This window comes from Sinohyriopsis cumingii, chromosome 14, assembly GCF_028554795.1.
Source record: "Sinohyriopsis cumingii isolate HCF-2022 chromosome 14, ASM2855479v2, whole genome shotgun sequence".
Lineage (NCBI taxonomy): Eukaryota > Metazoa > Mollusca > Bivalvia > Unionida > Unionidae > Sinohyriopsis > Sinohyriopsis cumingii.
In genome coordinates, this window is record NC_142974.1 from 5,787,663 (window position 1) to 5,803,300 (window position 15,638).

At 36.5% G+C, this 15,638-nt stretch overlaps 1 protein-coding gene across 3 annotated transcripts in view; it reads left to right on the forward strand.

The window, feature by feature from the left end:
• The window catches only part of LOC149783133 (neo-calmodulin-like), a 233,638-nt gene that overhangs the window by 133,198 nt on the left and 84,802 nt on the right, over window positions 1-15,638 (forward strand). Inside the window, exon 1 of one of the 3 annotated variants that reach the window (XM_089931358.1) lies at window positions 1,392-1,821. The exons of the other annotated variants lie outside the window; for them this stretch is intronic. The gene's annotated coding sequence lies outside the window, so the exon portion shown is untranslated. Of the gene's footprint in view, window positions 1-1,391; window positions 1,822-15,638 lie in introns of those variants that run through there. 3 annotated transcript variants of the gene reach the window in all.

Below are 15,638 nucleotides of genomic sequence, written 5' to 3' on the forward strand. Positions count from 1 at the left end.
TCTGACTTGGTCTCTCTCCTAAACATTTAGATACATAGAATATTCCACGCTAAAGATGTTGCTGTATTTATGTACATATACGTATGTCTGCATTGTTTCATGAAGTTCATCATCATCATCATCACCATCTTCATCTCTCTCTCTCTCTCTCTCTCTCTGTCTCTTTCTCTCTCTGTCTCTCTGTCTCTCTCTGGGACATTTTGTTTTCATTATTCAATATACAAATGTGTCGAGACAACCGGCTGATGTTATAACTCAGACATGAGCCGTTACTGCCTATACAAGGGAGCTAAATAACCATCATTGTTATAATTGATTTGCTCGTGGTATCTCATTAGCACTGCAGATACATTATATTTATTTAGGCTACTCTCGATCAATCACCCCGTCCCCCCTCCAGTCAGTCCGTATAACGATCAATGTAATAAATGCTCTACTACGAGGTTCTTGTTGGATGCTGGCATTCGCGCAGTAGATCAGACAGATTCAAAGTTACGTATTGATCGGAGATGCTTAGTAGCCCACTGATCAATTCCTTGGAGGGAAACAGAGTATTCCTTATTATGGCAGATTAAGAGTGGAATATAGACAAATATAGACTGACTGGGCAGATTTTGTTCCAGAGGAATAATATTATCAGTTACTTTGGGGTTATGTGATATGACAGGATCTTACAGATCGATGTTCTACATAATCATATTGCATTAGTCGTTGGGCATGATTTGGACCGGATGCGAATATTTTGTGAATTGTATTTACCAATATCTAAACCCTAGATATATTTATCTCTTCCAGGAGATATGTATTAAGGACTTTTAGTGTTTGCTTGAACTCGCCAGACATCTTGTCGTTTTTACAGAACTAATGGTACTCTGAATTCGTTGCCACTATTATGCATCAGGCATGGAGTCAGTATTTGGAACTGAACGTGTTCGATGTAAACATACTTGCGTCGCTTCCAAGAGCAGGTAGTTTCTAGAGCAAAATAGGCAAAGAGGGGGAGAACCAGGTAGTTTGTATATACCTCGTTTCCCACTTGCTTCAATAACAATTCTACCACTTTACTTCTGCCGTCAAATGGCACACAGATCGCTTTATGAGTGACATATTGGCATGTTGGATATCATTATTACTGAGATCGCGTTGTATTGGATTGCTTTAATACCCAAGATATTTGCATAAAACATTGATTGCTGTGAAATGCTAAGCTTATTTTAGAAAATTAGATTTATGCAGCGACGTGGAGCAACGTAACGTCATTGTGCCGTACTGTGCCGATGCATTGAAAATTGCCCTGAACGTTATTCGGATTCTCATGTCCATGGACTGTAATTGTTCGTTTTGCTTTTTTATTCCAAAAGGGAAGGTGTTTCAATTAACATTTTAGAGCTCCGAAAGCAATTGGAGTTGTTCCTTTAGCAACACCGGGTGTGAAATAGCTTTTCCGCACTTCTTCTCAGCAGCAGTTCCGAAAATATCCTATATTGTAGACGGTACAGGTTACATGGGAGCCTTGCATTAATTAATATTCGCCGCGAAGATGCCAACCTCGCTAATGGAATCTGATCAATGCATGATAATGATGGGCTATATGTGACCAGTACAGTTTTGCACGAATGTATGTATATATATATGCAATGTCTGCAGGCATGCCAATATGGACATCACTAAGAAAGGGTGGCCAAAGAGTCAGATAACCGGATATTCCTCAAGAACAACGCATTGTATTCCTCGTCATTCTCGCAGAGGCAAGCATGGATACAACAGTTAAGGAATAGTATCTTCGGCATTTTTACCCTGTTGGGGCCAGTTGATAGCAAGGTAAGAGAAACTGTAAATTCATTCCGGTGTGAAGGGCCCATGATACTATTTGAATTCATATAGTAAACTGATATCAACATCACAATGTTGAAAACTTGGCAGCTTGTAATGTCTCTGACCAGCTAGAGTTGTTTGTAAGGTACGAGTATGTATTTAGTAAACCTAATGAGCCGTGGCATTGCAGTAAACCATATGTGCTTTAAAAGATGTATTACTCATTCTGAGCCTGCGGAATCAGTCACTTATTTAATCTGTGATGTCCCGTAACCAAACTAGTAAAAGAGATGCATGCATCAGTATTACATTTTATTCGTCACATTTCAGTATGTAATGGCACATCAACACAATCCTGGCTATATAGTACCAATTAAGTTTATGTTTCCCCAAAAAGGCACACAGACGAGTGAACAAGACAAACAATAGTAAACTTCCTTAAAATTCGTTGTTGGATTCATAATATAAGCTGAACTCATTTAAGAATCCGAAGATCATCTCGGCTGAAACATCACGTAACACATTCTAATGCGAAAAGTTTGCCTCCATTAATTGAATCTTACGACATGCAGAAGGGCTCATCTAGCCTATCTGCAGCACGCATGATGGTGGTATTGAACAGCCTTGAAAATCCATTGTCTCTGAATTAAAGTCGTGTACATCCATTCGGCCATGTACGAATCTGGCTTTGAAAAGATTTTACCTAATTTGTACTTCTCATTATTAACCAGTCTAGGTCACTCAAAGCCTTATATAATATACTATGATATTTTTCAACCAGTTTTAGACTGGTGCGGATATTTTGTGTAATTAGATTTTTAAACGGTAACCCATTTCAGAAGTGCGTAACGCATCGGGTAAGGCAAACTAAAACGTAGGAAAAGGAAATGTTTCAACCATCTGGTGAGACACCGACTGGCAATATAAGATTTTCTTTGATGGATAAAAAAAGTTGCTCACTTAAAATATAGCATCGTTGGAAATTTCAGATGTATGCACTTTTTTGAACTTGTTTCGAACATGTGTACATATGCACGTTTTTTCCAACAATCGGAACTGTTGGCATGGTCCGTTGAAAGATCCCTGTATTGGCACATACCACTATGATGTTTTGACAAAAGAAATACATTTCTGGGTTGATGGTGGTAAGAAAATGTGGCTTTGATTCTGCACTCTCATGCAATATATGTTTTAAATGTGGGTTTGCATTGGTGTATTTCGGTCAGGAAAATATTGTAAAGTTAAGTAACGCAAGTGGAAGGAAAAACTCGAGGAACGCAAATGATGGTAGTGTAACTTTTCGTATAACTATAAATTAATTAAATGTCTATGTTACGGTAATATTGGGCTCGAATTCTGTTTTATCTTGAGGACGCGCGTTGGGGCAAAGTTTAGAGTGCCTGACTTGAGACCGACATGATGCAGGTTCGAATCCTACCATCCGATTGGCCCGAATAGGTTACCGCAGTGTGTCAGTGGGCAACACACTTAACTCGGGTCGCCTGAACAACATAACCCTGTTTGCGCCGTAAAAGGCCAACCGATGGAATAGTATACCAGATATGGACCTTAATTCTGGTCGCATATTTATGTGTATTTATAAAGTCGAACTGGTAACTCCATAGCCTAGATATGAACCTGTTTTCAGATCGCATATTCTTGTTTGTATCAGTTCGAACCGTAAACTCAGTATCCCAGATATGTAAATTAAATTAGAAGTACATACATGCATACATAAAAGTGTTTTAGATGTCGTATGATGCCAATAATAATACTAGTCTTGTTGTTCTAGGTGCTATGGAACATATTATTAAAAAAAATTGGATGACGTTAAACTGCATATATGTTGATCATAATGCTTTTCATATCGTGTCACAAAACCCCAATTTATATTCAGCTATAATAATTATAAGTATTAGCGACTTACATTAAAATAATCCAAGATAAAAGTTTTTAAAAAATTAGACAATATTGCAGGTGAAGCGTGGTCCTCAAATTCTGCTGTTGTTCTTGTTGTCGTTATTATTATTGTTAGTATTAATATTATTATTATTATTAATTTTTTAAAATTTTGTTTTTAATTTTATTATTATTTAATAGTATTGGTAGTAGCATCGAGTAGTAGTAGTAGTAGTATAGCTGTAGTATTTCAACTTTGAGAAAAGACATTAAATGTTTTTATAGTTAAAGGAAAGTGTATAATACATTTCAAGGTCGTTACTGAACTAGATATTGTTCTGATCTGGCGTTTTTAATATGGTAAAGAAAACTAGTAAACCGATAACGAGTTTCTTTCTTATTACGTATTTAATAATTAGGGTCAATACAGTGTTGATGAATATAAGAGATTAAATGCAACATCAATGAACTTTGTTCCGGAATCGGGGACAAAAGAAAAAAAGGAAATGACATCAAAAATAAATACTGGCTTAATACAATTGTAGTAATATCACAATAAGATTCGCATCGGACTCCTCTGTCGTAAAACACTACTCGGCGTTTCGAGTAACACAATGCATCCCCAGACTTTTAAATATTTATAAAACTTGACAATTTCAGTCTACTAATTAGACAGAATGTGTTTAGTTAGAAATGGTATCTAGCAACATTTGGAGTCGATTTGCGTTGTTTTTTTGTTTTTTTTTTGGTGGGGGACAGAGGTACAAGTCGTGTCATGCACGTCGTGTCATGCAATTCGTGTCGAGCAATCGCTCCCTGAAATGCATTAATATTACACAGAGAATTAAAATTTCAACTTGAAAAACAAGTACATATTGCATCTAGAAACTGATGGACGGTCAGTGAGCTTTCTAATGTATTTAAGATAATGTTACTTTCTTATGCGATTGGTTCATATTTCCACAGAGTTGCGATTGGTTCGTATTTCCACGTAGTTGCGATTGGTTCATATTTCTACGGAGTAGCGTACGTATCCAACGTGTTACTCTTTATTCAGTGAGTATCGATCATAGCTTTGTACAAACTTGATGGCACATTACGTGCTAACGGGTTGAGTGGTGCAATGAAATAAATCCTTATTTTATCGTTTTCCTATTTTACAACTTGATACCGATGCTATTATGTGACGTAAAAGGCCGATCTTACTGCATAACAGTCACTACTGGAGTTAAATACACGGAGTTAAACATGTTATCGTTCCAATATTTCACTAGTTGTTGACGTGGATATGATACTATGGAAATTACGATCGTCGGTCTTCGAGTGCTTCACGTTTTGCTTTGGTTCCATTTGCTATTGTATGTTGTGTTTGTTTTTTTTATAAAAAAAATCTCCATTGTTTTTTTGCAAAGGCAGATATTGTACTTAGACTGATTTGGTTTCATGTAGCTATCTAATTCCCAAAGTTCGTTACCTTTCCTGTGGTGGAAACAAAAAACGAACAAAAAAGCCGCAAAAAGAAACAAAACTTGTTAAGATAGACGATACTTTTCATTGATAAGTTTGTACTTTAAGAATTTACGTGATAGAGTAGCTTGTTTATGAAGCACATTGCGTTTGATGGGCGAAATGTGTTCTGTTTCTCAGATTTTCAGAATCATTAAGTTTCTTGGTTTTCATGTTGTTCATCATCATCATCATCATCGTCATCATCATCATCATCATCATCTTATTATTATTATTATTATTATTATTATTATTATTATTATTATTATCGTCCTAAATTAAATTGCCGATACAAGGCATTGCGAGAAAAGGTGCATCAGTAAACAATACACAGTGTTTATATGTTTGTATGTTTACTTGAGAAAACCTTATTTTGTCGTATCGTCTTAACGCTGTAAACATATATCCAACAAGCAACATTATTTTATTCTGATCTAGATGTTGTGCAATTTTCAGCGAATTCTTTCCTCAGTACGCATAAAACAAGTTTGATATAATATACCGACACGACAGTCCCTATTTGTCACAATTCTGCTTGGCTTCGTTGGTGCATTTCTCACGAAGGCGTTTCCTATATTATTGCACAGACCGTGCATGATGCATCCTCGTATCATGTATGAAATTCTTCGTATACTGTCAGCGTAACGAGATAATTATTTTTCAGTAAGTACGCATTTTTGATAGCAAATGGTAGAAACTATGACGTCAAAAAATAAAGTAGATAGTGGATAACTACAGTAACAATTAGACAGAGGCAAATCGCACTGCTTTCCAAAGACTACAGTTTCCATAATTCAGTTTTCAATAAAGATTTAAAAGAACTTGTATTAAACAATAAATACTGCCTGGAAAGTTCCACGTGTAAAATGTAGTCCTTATGTACATGCAGGCATATCGTGACCACGAAAACAAGGCTCAAGCTAAGGTCCACTGCATTATTATTTTTAAATAAAGGAATAAAAACAGACAAGAAAGGAAATAGTTTTTCCGTGAAGTAAAACAGCTATTATTCAGCTATTATTGAAGGAACTGAATGTTTGTTAGTAACAACCGCAGGGACTATAATATATACATACACACACGTAGAGTGGAATTTGTGTAACATGGAGTGTTCCAAATTTTGAGGCCTCAATACGTAACAGCTGATACTGATTACTGCAACCAAGGTACAATATGGACTGCTTGGCCGATGTGTCAGTTCGTTGTTGTTGTTAGGGTTTAACGCCATTTTTCAGCACAAGATAGGCTATACATGGCGGCCAGTATAACTGGTGGAGGAAGAACCCTGGAAAACCCAGGTACCAATGACCCAAGAGAAGTTACTGGCAAGCTTTCCCACGTACCGACGCTTGCCGAGCCTTGGACTCGAACCCACGCAGACAGAGGTGAGAAGGCAGTGATCCGGAATGGTGAGCGCGTTAGACCACTCGGCCACTCAGGGCCCGGCCGATGTGTCAGTACCAAGGAATAGCTATGGCATCCCATAGCGGTTTTTCCCCGCAAAAGTGTACGTAATACATACATACATACATACATACATACACTGGCCTTGTGGCTACAGCGCTCGCCTCGGATGCGGGGTCGTGGGTTTGATCCCCAGCCGAGTCATACCAAAGACTTATATAAATGGTATTAACAGCTGCCTCTCTTGGCGCTCATCATTAAGACGATAGTGTTAGGACTGGTCGGCCCGGTGTGAGGATAATGTTACTGGGTGGGACATCATACCATATGTATGCGGCATGAGGCCCCGGTGCTAGACATAACTATAAACTGCCACACTGAAAACATCCTAGCGATATGACTGAAAAATTGTTATAGCTTCGTTAAAAATCCAAATCACATACATACATACATACATACATACATACATACATACATACATACATACATACATACATACATACATGTCTCTAAGCACGTTCTATAAAGTTGGGGATATTTTGAGTAGTTTTGTCGATTAGTGAATGATACCGTTTTCGAAGCACCGCAGCAATTATTGTCTCAACGTTTATTGCACCGTGAATTACATTTAAAATTTTGTTTTTAATATTATCGTGGCTGATGTCCATTATTCCCTTTTCGACAGAAGTCTACAGTTATTTATGCATTTTGTTTTAGAGAAGAAAAAAAAAATAGTTTGACTCAGTTGCCAATTGATGTTAATTATTACCCTCATTAACATAATTTGTTACGTCATTTATCCCTTTATGGCTTTCAGTCGTGGGTGTTTGTCCGTTTAATGTCTTTCATACATATCATCAGATCTAATACATGAGAATAGGCTTTGTAAGATTAATGTTTTTAAACAAGTAAATTAGGATACAAAAAGGTCGATACACGTTAGGAACAAAGAGTAGGTGATTTAACTTTACTATATACAAAATATTTGCACAAAGTAAGATTTTATTTTCTTGCCTGCAAATTTATTTTCACACACCCTCCCTTTTCAGTTATGCTTTTCTGCCGATGGAGTATAAGCGTATGTTAAGTATAATTTTGACACAATAGGCGTAGATGCGTCAGAAGCTGATATTTAGTAACCATATATTCGTTGTATGCGTTCATCTGTTCTTTCATTTTCACTTGCTTTACGCCAACTGTAAACAAAGTGGCCAAAACCAAATTTTGTTGACTATGTTTCTATAAGGTGGATCGATATAAAGATGTTCACCATGAAATCTGTCAGATATTTCGTTCTTTGATGTTTATCCAATGCCAACAATGTTCACTTTATCAATACGCGCATGAAATGTTTAAACGAAAATAAAAATCTTTTTTTTTTTTGGACAGTCCAATAATTTGATAATGTACACAGTTTGAAGCATTATTTGTTGAAGCAAAATTTATTAAAATGTCGATGACCGGAAATTATTGTGAAATTCGGAACATCTTTTTATGGAGGTAGTAATGCACCCGATAACCTTATTGACACAAAATAAAACTAAAAGGAAATCATGCAAATCGACGGTCTTGACTGGGAAAAATGTATAGAAAAAGTGAAATGGAAACACGAAACACTCTTGACATTACAATGTTCCCTACTTCCTTTGTTAAATAGTTCCTTATAGCCACTCTAGAAAAACGTCAATATCCTCCGTGTATCTGCAGAAGAGTCAGCAATTCGATTGCTATCGAGCCACATATGTAACAAAACACTCTTCTCGTGTGTCGGTGGTTCTTGCCGGGGTTTTCTCCGGTTCTTCATCCACCAGTTATACTGGCAGTCATGTATACCCAAATCGAGTACTAAAATTGGTTATACAAGCAAAAAAAATCATCATTATCGTCATCACTATCACAATCATCATCATCATCATCATCATCATCATCATCATCATCAACAACAACAACAGCAACGACAACAAAACATAATCTTCATGTACTTGAAGGGGCCCCGAGTGGCCGAGTGGTCTAAAGCGCTCACCGTTCCGGATCACTGCCATCTCACCTCTGTCTGCGTATGTTCGAGTCCAAGGCTCGGCTAGCGTGGGTACGTGGGAAAGCCTGCCAGTAGCTTCTCGTGGGTCGGTGGTTCTTTCCTGGGTTTTCCAGGGTTCTTCCTCCACCAGTTATACTGGCCGCCATATATGGCCTATCTTGTGCTGAAAAATGGCGTTAAACCCTAGAACAACAACAACAACATCATGTACTTGAAGATAACATAACGATAGTGTACATTACGCAGTGAAATGCTCAACCCAGTTGTTCTTAAGGCTGCACGTGTTTAATATCGGTGCTGTTATTTTGCTGACAATCGCGTGAAAATTCCCGTACTCTGGGGCTGAAGATAATGATTATTCTCCTTCCTATGATTCGACGCACAGATTTGAAGCTGCTAATTAGAATAACATGATAATAACTTCTGAAAGAGACTATGAGGTAATCGTAGTGTACATTACCAAATTGGTCAGTTTATGGCCGACGAAAATCCAGTTGGATATCCATAGAACATACGATATTTGTTGAAAACTCGTTTGATAATGTTTCAGCGTTCAACGAATGCTACTCGTGCGACTTTGTAATGAAAACATCGATAAATTCATTCGGTTTCGCTTGTCATAAACTATCGCTTACGTTGCTATGATTGACGACACGTTATCTAGTCATTGTGACATATTGGAAGTTACCATGCCGTAATAATAACCAAGGGTTTTCTACACTTCATGTGGGGAATTTTTAAACTCGCTGTTGTGGGAATAGTATAACTCTCGTGCGAATGACTTCATTGACAGATGCATTGGTAGATGCATACTTATATTGGTTGTTGTTGTTGTTGTTCTAGGGTTTAACGCCATTTTTCAGCACAAGATAGGCTATACATGGCGGCCAGTATAACTGGTGGAGGAAGAACCCTGGAAAACCCAGGGAAGAACCACCGACCCACGAGAAGCTACTGGCAGGCTTTCCCACGTACCCACGCTAGCCGAGCCTTGGACTCGAACCCACGCAGACAGAGGTGAGATGGCAGTGATCCGGAACGGTGAGCGCTTTAGACCACTCGGCCACTCGGGGCCCCCATACTTATATTGGAGATTGGTCTATAATATTAGCCTGCCACTTTAGACCGGTTACCTGTGAATCCTGGTATTTTTATTTTTAAATGCGCTCGGAGCTGATAAGTCCTTACGCGGTAAGTCGAGACAAGTGCGGTCATTTTTTTTCTCAAGCAATTGCACCAAATATGTGCCTCTATGCATATTAAAATCGTTTCATCAACAAACGGGTCCTATTTTGAAGTTCCTAACGTCACTTTAGTATGGGTCCTATTTAATGTTCGTAACGTGACTTCAGTATCAGTGCCATTTAAAGTTCCTAACGTCACTTCAGAATCGGTGTTATTTAAAGTTCATAACGTCACTTTAGTATCGGTCATATTTAAAGTTCCTATCGTCGCTTCAGTATCGGTGTAATTTAAAGTTCCTAACGTCACTTTAGTATCGGTCCTATTTAAAGCTCCTAGCGTTACTCCAGTATCGGTCGGATTTACAACTTTGTTTTCAAACAGACTTTCTTTGTCAGAATTCTTCGAAAATAGGTAAGCATTCCATTCTATTCTTAGATGTGATTAATGACTTGCCTTAGTGTACCCCGCGATCCTTTGTTAATTGAAGTGTAGATGTCGTGCTTATGCGTGATCCCAGAAAACGAAATAGGTTGGCTTCAGTAATATTGTATCCAAACAAATTATTCACTATAGCACAACAGTATGCCTGTCACGGGAAGGCATTTTGAAATCGAATAATAGCTAATACTAGCCAGCAATAACAGACCGATCTCTTAAAATATATGCCAGTGTGGTCATGCAGACGCATTTACTCATTAACTATTATTATGTGTTTTTCTGACATTTTATGCAATATAGTTTCTTCAAAGTCTATTTAATATTGATTATTGAATGCCCTGCGGAGTAAACGTAATCAAGAAACAACTGGACACAAACCATTGATCGCTATGGATTTGTACAGTGGTGGAAAGTTAATAAAATGGGTCAAGAAAAGAGGACGTCGAATCAATGATAACAAAGAACAGGGCAGCGCGAATTCGTTTCTACAATACGAGCATGTTGTATTAGTCAGAAAATCTCATCTTACTATGACGTTATTTTGCTGTATATCAGCGTGCAAATGCCATTCGAATGAATGCGGTGTGTGTGAATCGAAAAACAGCGAATAATCGCTATTACAGTTACGTGTATTCGAATTATAAAAAGTAAGAACCTTTACTGAAATGGTCGCTACTGAACGTTTACATAAGATGCTATCGTATGGCTTGTACTATATTTAAATGGTTGTAAATGCAGGTTGATATCTTTTGATTTGCTGCTGATCCATATATATATATATATATATATATATATATATATATATATATATATATATATATATATATATATATATATATATACATACATACATACATGCATACATATGTGTGCAAAACAGTTGGATTCAAAATGTAACTTGATGTATGCAATTTTCTTAAAGACTATAATATGTCGAAGTTCGGGAAATATATTTATTTCTGCTTATTCGTTCTGTGGAGATACAGACATTAACGTATAATATATTCACTATACATTGTAATTGATTTTCAAGGGTTCCTCTTCCAAAGGAAATAATTAAAGAAATGTTCTGACGAAAATGTATTGAATCAAAAACAGAACATAGTATCAACAGATTTGGACAATGCTGGTAATGAAGTTTAAGATTTGGACAATGTTGGTAATGAAGTTTAAGATTTGGACAATGTTGGTAACGAAGTTTAAGATTTGGACAATGTTGGTAATCAAGTTTAAGATTTGGACAATGTTGGTAATGAAGTTTAAGATTTAAATAATGTTGGTAATGAAGTTTAAGATTTGGACAATGTTGGTAATGAAGTTTAAGATTTAGACAATGTTGGTAATGAAGTTTAAGATTTAGACAATGTTGGTAATGAAGTTTAAGATTTGGACAGTGTTGGTAATGAAGTTTAAGATTTGGACAATGTTGGTAATGAAGTTTAAGATTTAAGCAATGTTGGTAATGAAGTTTTAGATTTTGGACAATGTTGGTAATGAAGTTTAAGATTTAGACAGTCTTGGACAATGTTGGTAATACAGTTTAGATTTGGACAATGTTGGTAATGAAGTTTAAGATTTAGACAATGTTGGACAATGTTGGTACTGAAGTTTAAGATTTGGACAATGTTGGTACTGAAGTATAAGATTTGGACAATGTTGGTAACGAAGTTTAAGATTTAGACAATGTTGGTAATGAAGTTTAAGATTTAGACAATGTTGGTAACGAAGTTTAAGATTTGGACAATGTTGGTACTGAAGTTTAAGATTTGGACAATGTTGGTTAACGAAGTTTAAGATTTAGACAATGTTGGTAATGAAGTTTAAGATTTAGACAATGTTGGTAACGAAGTTTAAGATTTAGACAATGTTGGTAATGAAGTTTAAGATTTAGACAATGTTGGACAATGTTGGTACTGAAGTTTAAGATTTGGACAATGTTGGTACTGAAGTATAAGATTTAGACAATGTTGGTAATGAAGTTTAAGATTTAGACAATGTTGGTAACGAAGTTTAAGACTTAGACAATGTTGGTAATGAAGTTTAAGATTTGGACAATGTTGGTAACGAAGTTTAAGATTTAGACAATGTTGGTAACGAAGTTTAAGATTTGGACAATGTTGGTAATGAAGTTTTAGATTTGGACAATGCTGGTAATGAAGTTTAAGATTTAGACAATGTTGGTAACGAAGTTTAAGATTTGGACAATGTTGGTAATGAAGTTTAAGATTTGGACAATCTTGGTAATGAAGTTTAAGATTTGGACAATCTTGGTAATGAAGTTTAAGATTATTTCTGTTTGAGAGTCTGATCTTTGAAATAGTCTAGATAATCAGTTAATCGAATCCGTTCAGAGGCGAGTGATGTCGAAACTTATTGTCCTTCTGGATGTTATGAATGCACTTGAATAATTTTTTAAACCTTTCATCATTCTGCCTTTATGTTAATAGAAGCATATCTCATTGTTTCGATTTACGACAAAATTATGCCAACTTGGAGTAATTGTTGTTTTTTTGTCACCTATTCTGAAAACGCCATCATGTATAGCCTATATTGTGCTGAAAAAATGGCGTTAAACCCAACAACCAAAGAACAACAATCAGTACTTTAGGATACACATAACTGTTTGTGTCCATAACTTGAATTTGGCTCATACTAGAAATAATCATTAAATTGCTTGAACTAACGACGTTTTACATAGCAACATGATCAACCCATGGTGTTTGAATGGTTATATAGGCAATGCTGTACGTTTCCTACTTTGTGACCTGCTTGATACAATATAATGGCTGGCAGCGTCTTGATACAGCATGATACCTTCACCAATATATGGTCTTTGTTGATGGTGTGCACGAGTTTTGATTACGGTACAAGCGATCTTTCATAGTCCTACACGTATGGGTTAGATTATTGTACATGTGGTCTTCGACAGTACTATAATCAAAGGTATCGGGCGCGGCTAGATTGACTACGAATGAGTTAATAATCACTGAAGATGGGGAATGGCCACGAACATAAAGTGGAGAAATGATTAATTTGATAGAACTGGCGTGCGACAGCAGCTAATATCTCAACTATCCTCCGTTCTCCGTTTATTAGCCCGGTGTGTGTGTGTGTGTGTGTGTATATATATATATATATATATATATATATATATATATATATTCGCTTACACGTTACAGTCAACTCAAACACCCATGTTTGTATCTATTTATTTTGTACAGTTTCTACACAAAGACTTGAACCACCCTTGCAAAGTATTTCAACCAATTTGAATTTTATCCCGGATTATAGCCATTCTGTTCATATCTGCTAATATAATGTATACTGTCCTAAAATTACTTGAGGTTTGCAGCTAAATATAGTGATATTAACTTCATTGGATATGAACACTGTGGGTTTTGTTTGGTTTTTGGAAAGCTTGGTCTTTCTTTGGATCATAAAGCATTGACATTGGTTGGCATGGTTACGAATAAATCAATTATGTTGCAAATTACAGACATAACTGGTGCAGAGATGATGTATTGAAGATTTCAGATTTTAGACCTAATAAATATCTTTATTGCGTGATTTGACACGAGAATTATCTGTGTAAATGATGAAGTTTTTGGTTGACATTTACGGTATTGAGAATGTTTGATAAAATACTGTGTTTCAGTTATTAAGTAGATGCATAGAACCCTACGTAACGTTTCTATTCAGTCAAAACGTCCCCCATACCTTGAAGGGGAGGAGTTTTAAAGAACAGAAACTTCGAAAAAGAGTCAAACAGAAAGAAAATTAAATTGTTAAATTAATTATCATACAGGTAGCTTCAAATGACATGGAAGCCTATCAAGTAACACAAAAAAGTTTTCTTTTCACAAAAAGTATTCCTAGTGTTTACAGATATATGTTCTAGAAGAATGTCCGACATTTGCAAGAAGAAAAGAAACAGAAGAAAAAAAGAGCAATACTGTTTTGTCAAAAATGAGATTTCTCCTACATGATCAGTGACAATTCTTTAGGCCTGCCTCTCAAATCTCTTTTTATAGTCAACATTAAAGCGGAAATAATACCAATGCTACTAATAATAAGGGATATATTTTGTGATTTCATTAACTAGATGAGCCGTTTAGACTGTCTTTCTACGGTACAGAATGGGTTTATATTGCATTTCATGATTAATAGGAATAGGCATTTTAGAACATATTTGTAAAATAAAGTCTGTGATCCTCATTGTCTTGATTATTCCACTGCATACTGATACAAACATTATCGTTACAGTACCAGTCTAAACAGGTAAAGACAACTATAGAACAGCACGTTAAGGATAAAGATTTGTTTCAAAAACGTCTCTTATATAAATTAAATCCTTAGAAATTATTGAATTCATCAACTGCATACACATACATATACGACACAGCTTCAGGCTCAGATTCCATATGTACGGATGCGGAATGTGGAGATGTTGCTCACGTGTAATCTATTTATTTGTAGCCCTTCTAAGCTACATCTGCAAGACACGCAGTTACAAGTCCGAGATATAACTCAGAGAGGGCGAGTTTTGAGGATTCACCGCATCCAATCTGTGTGTGGATACGCCTGAAATCACAAACAGGAGCGATTGAAAAAATCGTAAACTCATTACATATTAGACTGCATCCATATTCATACATATGGAATTATACAACGTTCGAGGGGTGTTTGATTGCTGTCTGCAACATATTTAATTGTTACTCGTCTGTGCATCCCCAATAGTCCCCCCCCCCCCAATGAAGATCTACACACTTTCTTTTTCTGATTAACCAGTTATTCAGGTGTTTTTCATAAATCAGCGAATCTTTAATAACTGGATTCATCCAGATATCACTTGGAGTTAAATCAGAGATGCGTGGAAGATGATGCAAACGTTTGGATACTTTGTTCCTTGCAGGATGACTGTCACAGTTGGTTATTGCGCTCACCGTTCCGGATCACTACCATCTCACCTCTGTCTGCGTGGGTTTGAGTCCAAGGCTCGGCTAGCGTGGGTACGTGGAAAAGCCTGCCAGTAACTTCTCGTGGGTCGGTGGTTCTTAACTGGGTTTTCCAGGGTTATTCCACCACCATTTATACTGGCCGCCATGTATAGCCTATCTTGTGCTGAAGAATGGCGTTAAACCCTAGAACAACAACAACAACAACAATTGCTTATTTAAGCGCATTTGCGCTGTCATGGAACCGATGGATACATCGGGTGCCAGTGCGCGGATGGGTGGTTCGGTAGTTTTCTACATTTTTATGCAATATTTTGGAGGCAGAAAAAAATGTCCATTAACAATAGTATAGTCAGGCATTAATAACGAAACAACCTTGCCCATAGCCTGGAAAAAAT